The sequence below is a fragment of the Pteropus vampyrus genome, unplaced genomic scaffold (assembly GCF_000151845.1).
Source record: "Pteropus vampyrus isolate Shadow unplaced genomic scaffold, Pvam_2.0 Scaffold254, whole genome shotgun sequence".
Classification (NCBI taxonomy): domain Eukaryota; kingdom Metazoa; phylum Chordata; class Mammalia; order Chiroptera; family Pteropodidae; genus Pteropus; species Pteropus vampyrus.
Window position 1 is genome coordinate 445114 of NW_011889035.1, and position 14837 is coordinate 459950.

Consider the following 14837-nt stretch of genomic DNA (forward strand, 5'->3'; position numbering starts at 1 on the left):
CTAGGAGTTCCTATCTCGTATATAGTAGGTGCTCAAGAGTCTTTATTAAATTAAACTGAGATTATGGGATAACCAAAATAATATGTTAGTGAAGAGAGATGAGAATTTTTTATAGTATCAGAACTGTGAAAAGAGCATTATTTTTTTTTTACAATCAGGTCATTAGTAATGATAGAAAGAGCCATTTTAGGGGATCGATAGAAGCAGAAGCCAGATTGCAAGAGATTAAGGAGTGAGTTGGTACTAAGAAAATGGAGCCAATGAGGACAAACAATTTGCTGTGATGTGGAAGGTGGCTAAATTCTTAAGAACTGGAATACGCCCTGCAGATTTAGAAAGGGACTTGTGAAGAAAACCACATGTAGTGTTTGAAAGAAAAATGTGTAAAAAAAAAGTGTGCTGTCAGAAATGCAAGTACCAAGTATACTCCAAGTCATGTGTTTTCATTTTCACCTTGGCAGAGGAGAAGTACTCCAGATGAGTTAGACCACTGAAGCTAATAATGAGTTCCAGTGTACTGAGGTCACACTGAGTAAGTGTGCAAATCACATAATATGAAGCCTGGTAAACATAACCCTGTTGGGCACTGGCAGGGGTCCTGTTCTTGAGTCAATTGAGTTTATATTCCTCTGTTCCAGTTCAATCTGATGAAATTATTTAGAGAGAAGAGTTTTCGAGCCGAGTTTATATCTGTTTTTAGGGGGTCTCACCCCTTAATTATTACAGGTATATTTTGAAATGTAAGACATTTGAAATAGAATCATTACTTAGCTAAGTTACAATATTTTTCAAATGTATTTTAAAAGATATATTTTCTGATGAAATCACTTAATATGAAAACAAAATATTAAAAGAAATTGTGGCTTATATTTCTTGATAGGATGTCATTTATATTTATCTGTAACCAGGAGTGTTATATTTACACAGCGATAGCCCAGAGCTCCTGAAATAAATGTAGCTATTGGATTTAGTTTCCCTTTGACGTTGTTGTACATAAGTATTCTCTTAAAGATTCTCTTTATTGTGAGAATAAATATTCTCTTTATTGTGAGAAATACAATATTGGAGTATTTCTATTTAGTCTTTGAGTCTTCATATGCAAGACTAAGGCCATGATTACATAATTAGAAAATATATAGAGACACAAACACATACATACACATATACTTTTTGGACAGTTAATATAATTTTTCAATATTTATTTAGATATTGTATGAATATTACAAAAGGTAGAATACTCTTTTCGGAAGCCTTGTACTGCATTAGAACTAAACGGGATCATGTTGGCCAGGGTTCTTAACCTTAAAGTCCTTGACATTGTAAGCAAGTCATGGAATAGGTTTCATGAGGTTCTCAAATAGTTATATGACCACCAAAAAACTAACCACTAAAATAGTCTAATTATTACTTTTCACAGATAACAAAACTGTAATGGGGAGTAAGGATTAAGTTACTTGGCCAAGAATACTGCCATTAGCTAGACAGGACTAAAAACTTGGTTTTTCAGTTCTCAACTACTGCTGCTTTAACAATCCCAGTGGAAATAACAGCTTCCCACCAGTTGTTTAAGGATTATTTGTCATTTACTCAAGACAGTCTCTTTAAATAAATGTTTTCTCCAATGTGCTAAGAAGTTTTTAAATAGAAATGGGACACTATGTATGGTATATAAAATAATGTATACACAAAGCTCAAGAAGGAAAATGAAACTTTCTGTGTATCTTCCCTTACTCTCGTTCTGCCCCTCCTCCTCTACTGTTTGTATTTCATTTTGTCTTGGATGTTGTAGTCATGGCCTCTGATGGATGTGATTAGAATAATCCAATCTTTTGATCATTCTTTAATTTATTAATTAATTCATAAATATTTCAATGCTAGGTCCTAGGAGTAGAGTAGTGAGCACAATTGACATGGTTCCTTCTTAAAATTTGTAGTCTTAGGGGACATTGACGTTTCAAACATTTACAAAGAAATGTAAGAGCAGACTTTGTTAAGTGGAAAGAATGAAAAGCAGAAAGTGCTATAAGAGCAACCACTAGGGGCACTGGCCTGGAGCATCTGGTCAAATTTCCCTGAGAAGGTGATGTTTCAGTTGAGAACTTAAGTCAAGAAGTTTGGCAGAACCATGCTCCCTTTAGAAGGCCAGCTTATTTAAGGATCTCATAGAAGACCAGTGTGGTTGGACTGAGGAGAGCAAGGGATAGACAGATACACAAGAAGAAGCTGGAGAAGGAGGCAGGGAGTAGGTTGTATAGTGACTAGACGCTATGCTAAGATAGAGCAGTGGGGAGCCATTGAAACATTTAAAACAGAGGAATAGCATGGCTCATTTTGACTTTCTGGCTATTATGAATAATGCTGTTATGAACATTAATGTATGTTTATGTGTTTCTTTTTGTGCGTGGACATGTTTTCATTTCTCTTAGATGTATATTTAGGAGTAAAATTGCTGGGTCATTTGGTAACCATTTCACCTTTTAAAGAACTACCAGACTGTTTTCCAAAGTGCTGTACCATTTTACATTCCCATCAGCAGTATTTGAGAGTTCCAGTTTCTTCACATCTTTGCTAACACTTGTTATTGTCTGTCTTTTTGATTATAGCCACCATAGAAGGTGTGGAGTGGTATCTTAATAGTGAGCCCTTGTCTTTTCCTAGCAAGGCCTTTAAGCCTGGCATTTAGGATTCTCAGTGGTCTGGCACCAGGCTTCCTTTTTAGCCTTTTATCTATTTGTTCACAAACTATTCACAAACTGTTTATTCACAAACTATGACCTGTATTTCCAAGACCTTTTAAAAATTTATTTTTATGTGTGTTTATGTTTATTATCTATAAAGCCTTGATCTGTGCCTTGAAATCCTTAAAGGCCCAGCAAAATTTCTTCTGTCTCCTACATTTTATCACATTGAGCCATATGGAATAGTTGGTATTCGACCATTTTTCCTATAAAAATAGCAGTCTCAGATGATTCATCTTAGCGTATTTCTTTCCTCTAATCTTCAAATTACTGTGATTTCCTTTGAGTTTTTCTCCTAGCCTTTGTTTGTACCTCTCACAGTATTATAAATGTGCTTATGTGGTATAATGTTTCTTATAGGGCTGAAATCTCAAGGGTAGAGGCTGTTCTGTATTCCAGTATTTGGTACATCGTAAGAGTTTGGTAACTGGTAACATTTTTAAAGGAATATTTGTACCATATAATGCATCAGTATGAATAAAAATTAATATAAGCATAGTATGTCAATATAAACATAACTATAACTGAATACAAATGCAAGCATGTTGGAATAATGGCTTATTGGAAGGAACCAGTAAGAATAACTTAGGACTGGTTTCTTGTAGAAAATAAACCTTCAACAGAAGTTTTAGGTGGTTAAAACCACAGTCGATCAGAAGAGAAGACAGATTGGAGTGTAAATGAAAAGATATTTAAAGTAGAAAGTAAGGAGAGTCTGATTTGTCATGACCAGAGGCAAGGAACATATTTATCTAGCTGGAGTAAAATATTAGCTTGAGCTAGAATTAGGTGTGGTAGAGAGGATTGACACTCTGAAAGCTATGATTATGAGATTTAATTTGATTTGGAGGCATTTGGGTGCTAGTGTAAGCACCTTCATCATAACAAATACAGGTGCTAAGGAATTGTTGGCGTGTTGGTTGAAGGAAATTATTCTTTCGGATTTGAATATAATATATTAGAAAGAGATGAGACTAATGTCCCTGCGTGAATCCAGGTATGAATTGATTCCGGCTTTTTTCAGCCAAGGCTTACTGAGCTAGAATGAGACATGAAAATGAGAAATAAAAATTATGTATATTTCATGTGAAAGGAAGGGAGGGAGAAAGGAAAATTTAAACTTTTTCCATGGAAATGACTTTGTGCAATTGGAGTCTCCATCAAGTTGGGGTAAACAGTTTTGAGAAATGTAGTTCTGTGAAAAACAAAAATAGGCGTATGAACATTAAGTTTCTACTCATGACTTTCTCAGAAAAAGTTATTTATTGTTGTGTGTTTTTTTCTTTTCTTTCCTTTTTGTTCCCACAGACTGGATCTGGACAATGCCCGCTTACTAGTTGTGTGACCTTGGGCAAGTTACTCAACATATCTTTCTAGACCACTTAAAGCTGTTTTCAAGAAATTGCTAGAAAAACCCAGGATCACATATTTACTATTTCATGATGCCAGAACTGTAACTCATGCCAGTTGTGTCTTAGTCCAGTGATATTTTCACTGCTCTTAAGACTGCTACTTATCAACAGCCTTGTAGCTGAGTTCAAATGAATGCATGTTTCTTAGAATTACTTGTATTTTTTTAAATTCTAAAACTATTGTATTTTCAATTTTTAAAAAATTTTTTAAATGCACATAAAAGAGAGAAATGTACAATAAACCTCTGATTACCTATCACCCAGATTCAACAGTTAGTTATCAAAAATTTGTCATATTTTCTTTTTTTTTGCTGAACTATTTTGAAGTAAATCATATCCTTTCATTCTTACATCTTTGCTCATGTCTAAAAAATATGGATATTTTCTCACATAATCACACCTGATAAAATTAGGTATAGTTCTTTTTTGTCATCTAATTCTCATTCTTACCAAATTTCCCCACTTGTCTAAAAAAGCCTCTTTATAATAGATTTTATTTTGAAACAGATTCAAGTCATAAATTACAGATAGTTAGGTCTCTTAAGCCTCTTAATTTAGAGCAGTTTCTTCCACTTTTACTTTTCATGTCATTGTCTATTTGCAGACTTTTCTTATAGAATGTCCAGCATTCTGAGTTGATTCTTTATGGTTTATTTTACTTGTTCTTCTATACTTGTGCTGTCTGATATGTTAGCCTCATATGGTTGTTGAGCACTTGAAATGTGACTAGTCTGAATTGGGTTTCGCTATAAGTATAAAATCCATACCAGATAAATAATGTCATAAAGAATGTAAAATATCTCCAAAAAAAGAATATAAAATATCTCATTAGTAACTTTTTATATTGGCTACATGTTGAAACGATATAAAAAAGTTACTGTTAATGATATAATTAGGTCTCCTCATCCAGTAGGGCTGTCTTGTCCTTTTTAATATTTTGTAGAACTTTCAAGCTTTTTTGTATAGAAAGAAAATAATTTAAATTATCAATTTCGAATTAGAAATCTTTCACTTCAAAAAGCAAGAGAAACTCCTTTGATGACACTTATCTTCTATGACTATTAGTCAGCGGGCTTGCTTCCACAATACTATAGACTGGGTGACAAGAGAAATTTATTTCTCACAATTCTGGAGGTTTGGAAGTCCAAGATCAAGGTGCTGGCTGATGTTGTTCCTGGCGAGGACTCTCTTTGGCTTGTAGATATCTGCCTTCTCATTATGTCCTCATATGGCCTTTCTTTAGTGCATGGGGACTTTCTCTCTCTCTCTTCCTCTTACAAAGATTAGGCCTCCACTTATATGACCTCACTGAAAGGTTAGTTACCTCCTAAAAACTCTATCTCCAATTACAGTCACGTTGAGGGTTAGAGCTTCAACATAAATGGGGGGGTGGGGGACACCTTTTAGTTCATAGAAATGACAGATTTAATTTTTAAATGGCATTCACACTGATAATGCAAATGCTCCTATAGTTGGACTAATATTCATTTTTATAATATTTCTAACATAGTACTAAGAGATAATTTCTTATTTTATAAATACCAGGTCTTTAATTATAGTTCTTGCTGTTTTTTGTTAGTCATTGTGAGACATTTGTATTCTCAGTTAGAGTATGTCACAACTGAAAGTAGTATCAGTGAGAGGTGAAACAGCAGCTTTGCCCATTATAATTTTATTTATGCAGCTAATCTGACTTGGATAATATGTGTGCAGTAACACTCAGTTGATGCTCTGTTTTAGATGCTTGACATGTGTTATTGAGTGCAAGGTGGGGAAACTGTGGTAAAAAATCTTGAAATACTATACTGTACAATAACAAAAATATCTGAGAGGAGGAACTTGTAGATGAGTAAATGCAATAAGGTATTACAGGTATTACGATAGAAATACAGACAGTGTACAGTAAAGGAAGAAGTAGTCACACCTGCAAGATGGATAGGGATGAAAAGAGCATGGAAGTGTGTGGAAGTCATGACAGGCAAAATCAGCAGGATTAGCAAAGGACAAGCATGAAATGGCTAGAGAATTTAGGGAATCTGCAAACCATTCCCAATGGCTTCAGATAAGTAAGAGCTACAGCTAGTTATGTAGAATGAAGGCCAGATCTTGGAGGACTTTAAGTGTTATGCTAAGGAGTTTGGGCTCGATTCTGTAGGCAGTGAGGAATCACTGAGGATTTAAGCAGGGGAATGATATGATTAGATCTGCTTTTATATATATATAGTTATATATGTAATTTATTTTGCAGTTGCAGTTGACATGCAATATATTACTTTCAGATGTACAACATAATTAGATATATGACTTATGGAACGATCACTCAGATAAATGTAGAATCCACCTGCCAGTATATATAGTTATTACAATATTATTGGCTATATTCCTTGTGCTATACTTTACATCCCATGACTGTTTTGTAGCTGCCAATTTGTATTTCTTAATCCCTTCCCCTTTTTTCACCCTCCCTGACCCCTCTCAATCTGGCAATCATTAAAACGTTCTCCATATCTATGGGTTTTTTGTTTTGTTTATTTTGTTCTTTAGATTCTGTGGTAAGTAAAATCATATGGTATTTGTCTTTCTCTGTCTGACTTACTCCACTCAGTATAATACCTTCTAGGTCTGTCCATGTTGTAGTGGGTGGCAAGGTTTTGTTCTTTTTTATGGCTGACTAATATTCCATTGTATATAGGTACCACCTCTTCATTCATTCATTCATTCATTGACAGCCAGATTGCCTCCATATCTTGACTATTGTAAAAAATGCTACACTGAACATATGGATTCACATATCCCTTCAAAGTAGGGTTTTGGGGTTCTTCGGAATAATCCCCAGAACTAGAATTACTGGGTCCTTCTTTGTCTCTTGTTATAGCCTTTCTTTTAAAGTCTATTTTGTCTGGTATAAGTATTGCTTCCCCAGCTTTTTCATTGTTTAGATTTTCATGAAATATCTTCTTCTATCTCTTTACTTTCACTCTGTGTGTGTCTTTTGCTCTGAAGTGAGTCGCTTTGATAGTAATCTTGGTTGTAGGTCTTTGCTTTTCATCACTTGAATGTTTCCTGCCAGTCCCTTCTGGTCTGCAAAGTTTCTGTTGAGAAATCAGCTGACAGTCTTAGGGGAGCTCCCTTGTAGGTAACTAATTGCTTTTCTCTTTCTACTTTTAAGATTCTCTCTTTGTCTTTAACCTTTGGCATTTTAATTATGATGTGACTTGGCGTGGGTCTCTTTGGGTTCATCTTGTTTGAGACTCTCTGAGCTTCCTTAGCTTGTATGTCTATTTCCTTCGCTAGGTTGAACTTTTCCATCATTATTTCTTCAAATAGGTTTTCAATTCCTTGTTCTCTCTCTCTTCTCCTGGTACCCCTATGATGTGAATGTTGGCATGCTTGATGTTGTCCCAGGGGCCCAATAAACTATCTTCATTTTTTTGGATTCTTTTTTCTTGTTTCTATTTTGATTGGGTGTTTTCTGCTACTTTATCATTTAAATCACTGATTCGATCATCTTCATATAATCTGTTAATTCCTTCTAAAGCATTCTTCATTTTAGTTATTGTATTCATTTCTGACTCTTCTTTTTTATGGTTTCTATCTCCATTTTTATGTTTTCTATCTCTTTGTTAAAGTTCTCACTGAGTTCCTCTACTCTTCCCTTAATTCATTGAGCATCCTTATAACCAATCTTTTGAACTCTGCCTCTGGTATATTGTTTGTCTCCATTTTGTTTAGTTCTTTTTCTGGAGCTTTGTATTGTTCTTTCTTTGTCTCCCCATTTTGGCTACCTCCCTGCGTTTGTTTCTATGTATCAAGTAGGGTTGCTATGTCTCCCAATCTGAGTAGAGTGGCTTTACGTAATAGGTGTCCTATGGAGCCCAGCGGCACAGTCTTTCTGACCACCTGAGCCGGATGTTCCAGGGATGGTCCTTGTATGGGTTGTGTGTGCCCTCTTGTTGTAATTGAGCCTTGGTTGCTGTTTGCACGTCAATGGGAGGGATTGACCATCAGGCTGATGGGTTGTAAAGATTTGCCAGTTACTATAGTGGAGGAGCTGTTGGGCAAGGGCTGATCCTATGGAGCAGGAATTGCTTTGTTAGGGCTCTGGTGCCTGCCCTCTCTGCCCCTTGGATGTGTCATATTCAGATATGGTTCCAGTGGTGCAGGCTTAGTCCAAAGCCAGCCATTGGGCGTGCTGGCCCCTGGGGCTTCCTGGGAGTGGGGCCCCTGCCACAGGCCAAGTTCAACTGCTTTCTGCTCCTTGTGTTGGACCACTTGGCTTGAGCCACCAAACAATCTACAGATGGTGTCCATGCATGCTGAGCTTGGTTGTTCCTGGAGAGGCCAAGCTGCAGACCAAGACTGGCTGCTGCTAGTGCCAGGCTTGGTGTTGTTCAGCAAGAGGTAAGGGGCATACCAAGGTCAGATGCTGCTTGATTGGGGTTTGCGGACCTTTGAGAGATTTTAGGGAAGTCCACAGCATGAGCCAAGAAAGGCCATTTGTATGGAAAAGCCACTGAAAGTGGCTTGGTTGGGCCTGCAAGTTGATTGAGGCAGAGTTTCAACAATCACCAGGGAGGGGTGACTCTTGTTAGTCAGGTTGATGGAAACTCAGATATGGCAGCAGCCTACTTTTGCAGGCTGGTTTGGGGGAGGGCCAAGCAGGGGAACAGTGGCCTCTGCCTGCTCTTTCTTCTGGGAGAAAGCTGCTCTTCCAGCCCTCCCCTGAAGGCAGTCAATTTGCTTCCTTCGTTTATGTCTCTGGTGCCTTTTGAGCTGCTGTACCAGTGCCAGAGCTCAGAGCAAATGAGTTCCTCAGCAAGTAAGTCTGGTGATGGCCCTTTAAGAGGGGCACCTTGGGACCCCCATAGCCCTCCATCTCATTCATTCACACTCTCTGCTGATTTTCACATCCAGCTTTTGTGAGGACTTGTCTTCCCAGCACTGGAACCTAGGACTGGGACCCCGTGCTCCTCTGGGGGGACCTCCATAGCTGAGATATCCCTCCTCATTTTTGACCTCCACATATGGGTGTGGGTTTAGCCCCTTCTGCATCTCCACCCCCCTGACTGGTCTTGAAGGGGCCCCTTCTGTATGTTCTTAACTGTAGGACTTCTGTTCAGCTAGGCTTCAAGCAGTTTTCACTGATGGTTGTTCTGTGGTTTAGTTGTAATTTTAATTTGGTCACGAGAGGAGGCAAACACAGTGTTTATCTACTCCGCCATTTTGACTGGAAAATCTGATTAAATGTTTTTGAAAGATCACTTTGGTATTGGTTTGGATGAATAGGAGAAAGGAGACGCTTAATTTTCAGTAGTCCAGAGAACAGGTGTTAAGACAGTAAAAATTGCTATAGAAAAAGGGATGCATTCAAGAGATGAAGGGGAAGTAGACTGTACAGCACTTTGGATTGATTGGATATTATGGGCTTGCTGAGTACTGCCTTGAGTCTAGCTGATATTTCTAACCATGAATCTTAATTGGCCCCAGTGTGAGGGTTTCCTTCATTAGTAGCCAAGGTTTAGCTTAGGAGAAGGTAGATATATTGATCCAAATTTAGAGATTAGGGCAGTGGTAGCCAATGGATAGGATATAAGTATACCGAGGTTTTGCTAAGAGAGAATATAAATTGTTACACTATACATTCTAGGTTGGATAGGGAGAGAGTGAAGGTGGGAAAAGATCAATAAAATGACAAAAGGAGAGCTTGAGGAATGAGTTGTCTTTACTAGGTTGAAGATTAGATGAAGGGCAAGTTAAGAAAGTGAGATATTTGGAAAGGGCAGCATCTGTGGTCAGATACTGGTTTCTTTGAGTTTAAGAATATAGAGGCTGAGTAGTTCCTAGAAGCAATAAAGTTCAGGGTATGACTGTAGAACCTAAAGTGGGAATGTAGATGAGAGATGTAGGAATTGAGGAATTTTGAGGTAGATTATTGCTAATTTATCCTTATGGACATTTAAATTTCTATGATAATGGTAGCTTTGTAGTAGAAAAAAGCTTTAGAGAAGAAAGTGAGCCGGTAAAAAAAATCCTTAGTAAACTGGACTTTGGTGGTAAACACACAATAGAATGTATGGATGTCAAATTGTAATGTATACCTGAAAATTATGTAATCGTATTAATCAGTATTACCCCAATAAACTTAATTTAAAAAAAAATCCTTAGTGAGGGAAGAGTAATTAAAAGGTAAGTGGATAATGGTAACATGGAGGCTGTTACCCAAATGCCTTGAATCTCAGAGGAAGACTTTTATATATGAAAATGGAAAAATAATACTAGTGTAAAAGCATGAGAGTGGGGCTGGGGAAATGCTGGTTTCACATTTGGGCTTTGTTAGATGTGAAAGAAGAGTATCCTCTAGAAAAGGATACAAGGAAGTTGTCAGTTGAGGCAAAGAAGTGAAGGGGAAGAATTCTTTTGAAGATGTAAGGGAATTTATTCACTATGGAGTAAAGAATTCAAGTATAAAGGTTAGGAAGAGTTAATAGCTGAAGGAAGACTTGTACAGGGAAAATGGATGAAGGAAACACATAGTCAGACTAGGAGGTCTGGCATATTTGAAGAGTGGCTCAAGATGACAAGAATAACAGGAATGTTCGGATTGACTTTAATAAAGTTTATGGTTCTAGGAAAACTGAGGACCAAAGTTGTAGTGGCTACTTAATGAGGTTAGCAGACTGCAGTCTTTGCTCTTGCCAGTTATAAGATTCTTATACTCTAGCAGTTCATAATTTAAAAAGGAGGTAGCCATATAATTAAAGAGCTCTAGTCTAATGTGGAAAGTGTTAAGAGCAGTTGTAGAGTATAGACAGAAGTGTGTGAAAGTGTAGAGGAATGAGAACTTAATTTCAGCTGAAAGACCTGGGGTGGAGAGGGGAACTTCTTGGAAAGCTAGCTTTTTAACTGGGTCTTAAGGAGTAGGTAAGATAGGATTTTAGGTAATAGATTAGGATAAAGAGGCATTCTGTTTTGGAATGGCATGAGCAAAGGTATGAATTCCGGGAAATACAGAGCTTGTTTGTGGAATAGTTCATAAAAGGTAAACATAGGTAAACATTGACCTCAAGATGAGTAAGGGAGAAATGGAAAAAAGCAGTGGAAATTAGATTGTGTTATACCAGCAGCCCTTGGCGATCAGAAACATGCAAAGAGCCCATGCAACAGAAGAAAAAATAACTACTAAAAATAGAGCTCGGTTCTAGGTGTCTTTGCCCACCTTCAGTCTGAGTAGCCACGAAAGGCAGCACTTCATGTTTATACCAGTAGAATCTCAATAGTTCTACTGAGATTGTGTGTGTGCGTGCGCTCATGCTTCTGCCTGCCATAATCACAAGAACAGTACTGTGATATATCCCCAACCCTGTCCTTTCCAGTATCTCGGTGATTGCCTAGAGTTTAAGACCTTTTGTAGACTGGTTATATTGAAAAACACAATAATGGTTATTCAGATATAACATTGTCAATCATGATATCCACTTGTGTTTATGCGGGAGTGAAAGTAAAAGGTAATAATTAAAGGCTATTTGCCATACTTTTGTTTGAAAGATTGATTCTCTGAATCTGAGACTGCAAAGTATTTGTTAAAGAACCTGGTTTGTTTATTTTTCTTAGACTTATTTACTCACACTTTGGCTCTAAAGAACTATTTGATTTTAGTAGTACATGCTATAATATTCTGTCAATATTATTTTTCTAAGCAATAATCCAAATTGTGTTTCATTGCCTTTAAGATTTTTATCTGTTCTCCCAGAAGGTTACATGCATAAAAAGTAGAATTACACATTTGAACTTGCCCAAAATATACTTTATGAGGTATTGATTGCTATATCACTTAGAATGGTGTTTGGTTGGCTGCACAGAATATAAAACTGCATTACAATGATTTTAAAAATTGAGCTCCATTTATTTTACATGACAAAAATTCCATAAGTAGGGAGTTGTTGGTGTGGATTCAGCTGCTTACTGATATTATGAGGATTTTATATTCTTCCTGTTGTTTGGCTCCCTGGCCTTAGCAGGCCAGCATGTTGGTCATGCTTACATGATGGCTGCTACAGTATTTCTAAGCTTTATATTCTTGTACCAGGCAAAGAAAGTGGGAAATGTTAAGGGTTACCTTGCTGTTTCTGCTCCCCTTTATTAAGAATAAAGGTTCCTATAACCATCAACAGACTTACCCTTACATCTCATTGACCAAAATTGTTTCACATGGTTCTCTTAGCCACAAGGGAGCCAAAAGCAAGAATGTTATCTTGGGCTGGGCACAAACTGTCCCGATCAAAGTCAAGGAAGAAAAAAGCATATATATATATATAAAACATATATATATATGCTTTTTTCTGTGCCTAAAGTTTGTTTATTTTAACACAGATGGCATTTAGTCAGAAGTTGGCTACAACAGAGAAAGAAAACATTCTCAGCCTATTAATTTCTCTTTCATTATATTGTAAAATTATATAATAGAACTTCTTATGGTTGCTCCTTTGTATAATATTATAATATTATAGATTATTGGAAATAAATAACCGTGATCATACTTTGAAATAGTTAATAAAATAAAGAGATACTTGTATTTGAAAAAATATTAAATGTTTCCATTGGAATACCATTTCATCCATTTAAGTGAATTTCTTTTGGGGGAGATGGTTTTAATATTGTATAAATACGTAAAAACATTTTGCAGATGGCGTGATCTTATATATGGAGAACTATAAAGACTAACAAAAAACTTAAAACTAATAAAATTTTAGGAAATTGGAAGGATACAAGATCAACATGAAGAAATCACGTTGAAGAAAATGCATTTCTATGTGCTAACAACAAACTCTCCAAAATAGACATTAAGAAAACACTTCCATTGCAGTCACATCAAGAGTGAAATACTTAAGAATAAATTTAACCAAGGAGGTTAAAAACCTGTACAAAAAAACTGTAAAACAATGATGGAAGAAATTGAAGGAAGACTCAAATCAATGAAGAGTTATCACATGTTAATGGTTTGGAAGAATTAATCTTGTTAAAATGTCTTTGCTACCCAAAGTGCTCTACAGATTCAATGCATTCTCTATAAAAATTCCAATGACATTTTTTTACAGATAGAAAAAACATTCGTAAAATCAGTATGGCACCGCAAAAGACTCCAAATAGCTAAAGCAATATCGAGCACAAAACAAAGTTGTAAGCATCATACTTCCTAACTTCAGACTATATTACAAAGCTATAGTTATCAAAACAATATGGTACTTGGAGAAAAAAACAGACACATAGACTAGTAGAATAGAACAGAGAGCCCCCCAAAAGAACCACACATATACAGTCAATTTGTCTTTGAAAAAGGCACCACAGATAAACAATGGGGAAAAGATAGACTCTTCAATAAATGGTGTTTGTGAAAGGATATCTCATGCAAAAGAATGAAATTGGACCCTTATATTACACCATACACAAAAATCAACTCAAAATGGATTAAACATTTAGATGTAAGCCCTGAATCTGTAAAATTCTTGGAGGAAAACGGGAAAAGCTCCTTGGCATTGGTCTTGAGAACGATTTCTTGGATTTGATACTATTAGCAAATAATATTGACTAGTGGGAGTACATCAAACTAAAAAGTTTCTGTACAGCAAAGGAAAACAGTCAACAAAATGACAATGGGAGAATATATTTTCAAACCACATTTCTGATAGGGAGAAAAGGTAGATATTTATCAAAAGGGACAGTTTTCAGATATAAAGTAAATAAGTTCTGGACACTTAATGTATAGCATGGTGACTGTAGTTAGTAATGCTTTATTGTATACGTGGAATTGCCAAGATATAGTAGATCTCAAATTCTCTCACTGTGTGCACACTCACACATGATAACTATGAGGCTGTGAATGTTTTAATTAGCTTGATTGTGGTAATCATTTCACAATGTATACATCTATTAAAACATGTTGTATACTTTAAATATAATTTTTATCAATCATATCTTAAGCTGAAAACAAAAATGAAGTGAAAATTTCTTGTGGAGGAGTTGATTTTCACATTGTAAAAATAATTTACTTATAGGCAGGCTTATGGTAGACAGATTTTAAAATGAAAATGTGATTCTTAAATATAACCTCAAGATAGATCATTTCATCAAAATCTAATGAAAAACCTTTGACTTTTGGTGTGACAAGACTTAATATATTGGGAATGAGGCTTTAGAAAAATATGTATTTTAAGCTTCAAAGTGCATGAGAGTTTTCCACCATTTTTCTTGCCTTAAATAATCTTAATTTTCTTTTACTGATAAAAGGAAATTATGTAAATCATTCAGTTTGTGGCATAGGTATATCATCACTATATTTTTGAATTTAGCAAACATAATACATATTAACAGTATATGCAGGCACTAAAGTAGATTTTATGGAAAACAAAGACACAATTCTCCCTTTTGGGGTACTTAAAATTTAGTTGGTGAGACAAAATATATACCTGAGACCAATAATAAAAGGCAGTATGTGATCAGGTATCGAAAGTTCTCTAGGAATGTAAGAGAATAAAAGTAACTGTAGAGCGTGATTACGTAGTATAATGGAAGAAGTGGATATTTAAGATAGGCTTGTTAAAAGTATAGAATTTGATTTGGTGGAAAAGTACAATGTACAAAGACAGGCTTGTCCTTCCAGCTTTACCTTCTGCTCATCCAGCCCTGTTGA

The 14837-nt window shown here is 36.0% G+C and overlaps 1 protein-coding gene across 8 annotated transcripts in view; it reads left to right on the forward strand.

Moving 5' to 3' along the window:
- MTMR2 (myotubularin related protein 2) overlaps positions 1-14837 on the forward strand; it is a 100060-nt gene that overhangs the window by 26192 nt on the left and 59031 nt on the right. The gene's annotated exons all lie outside the window — the stretch shown is intronic.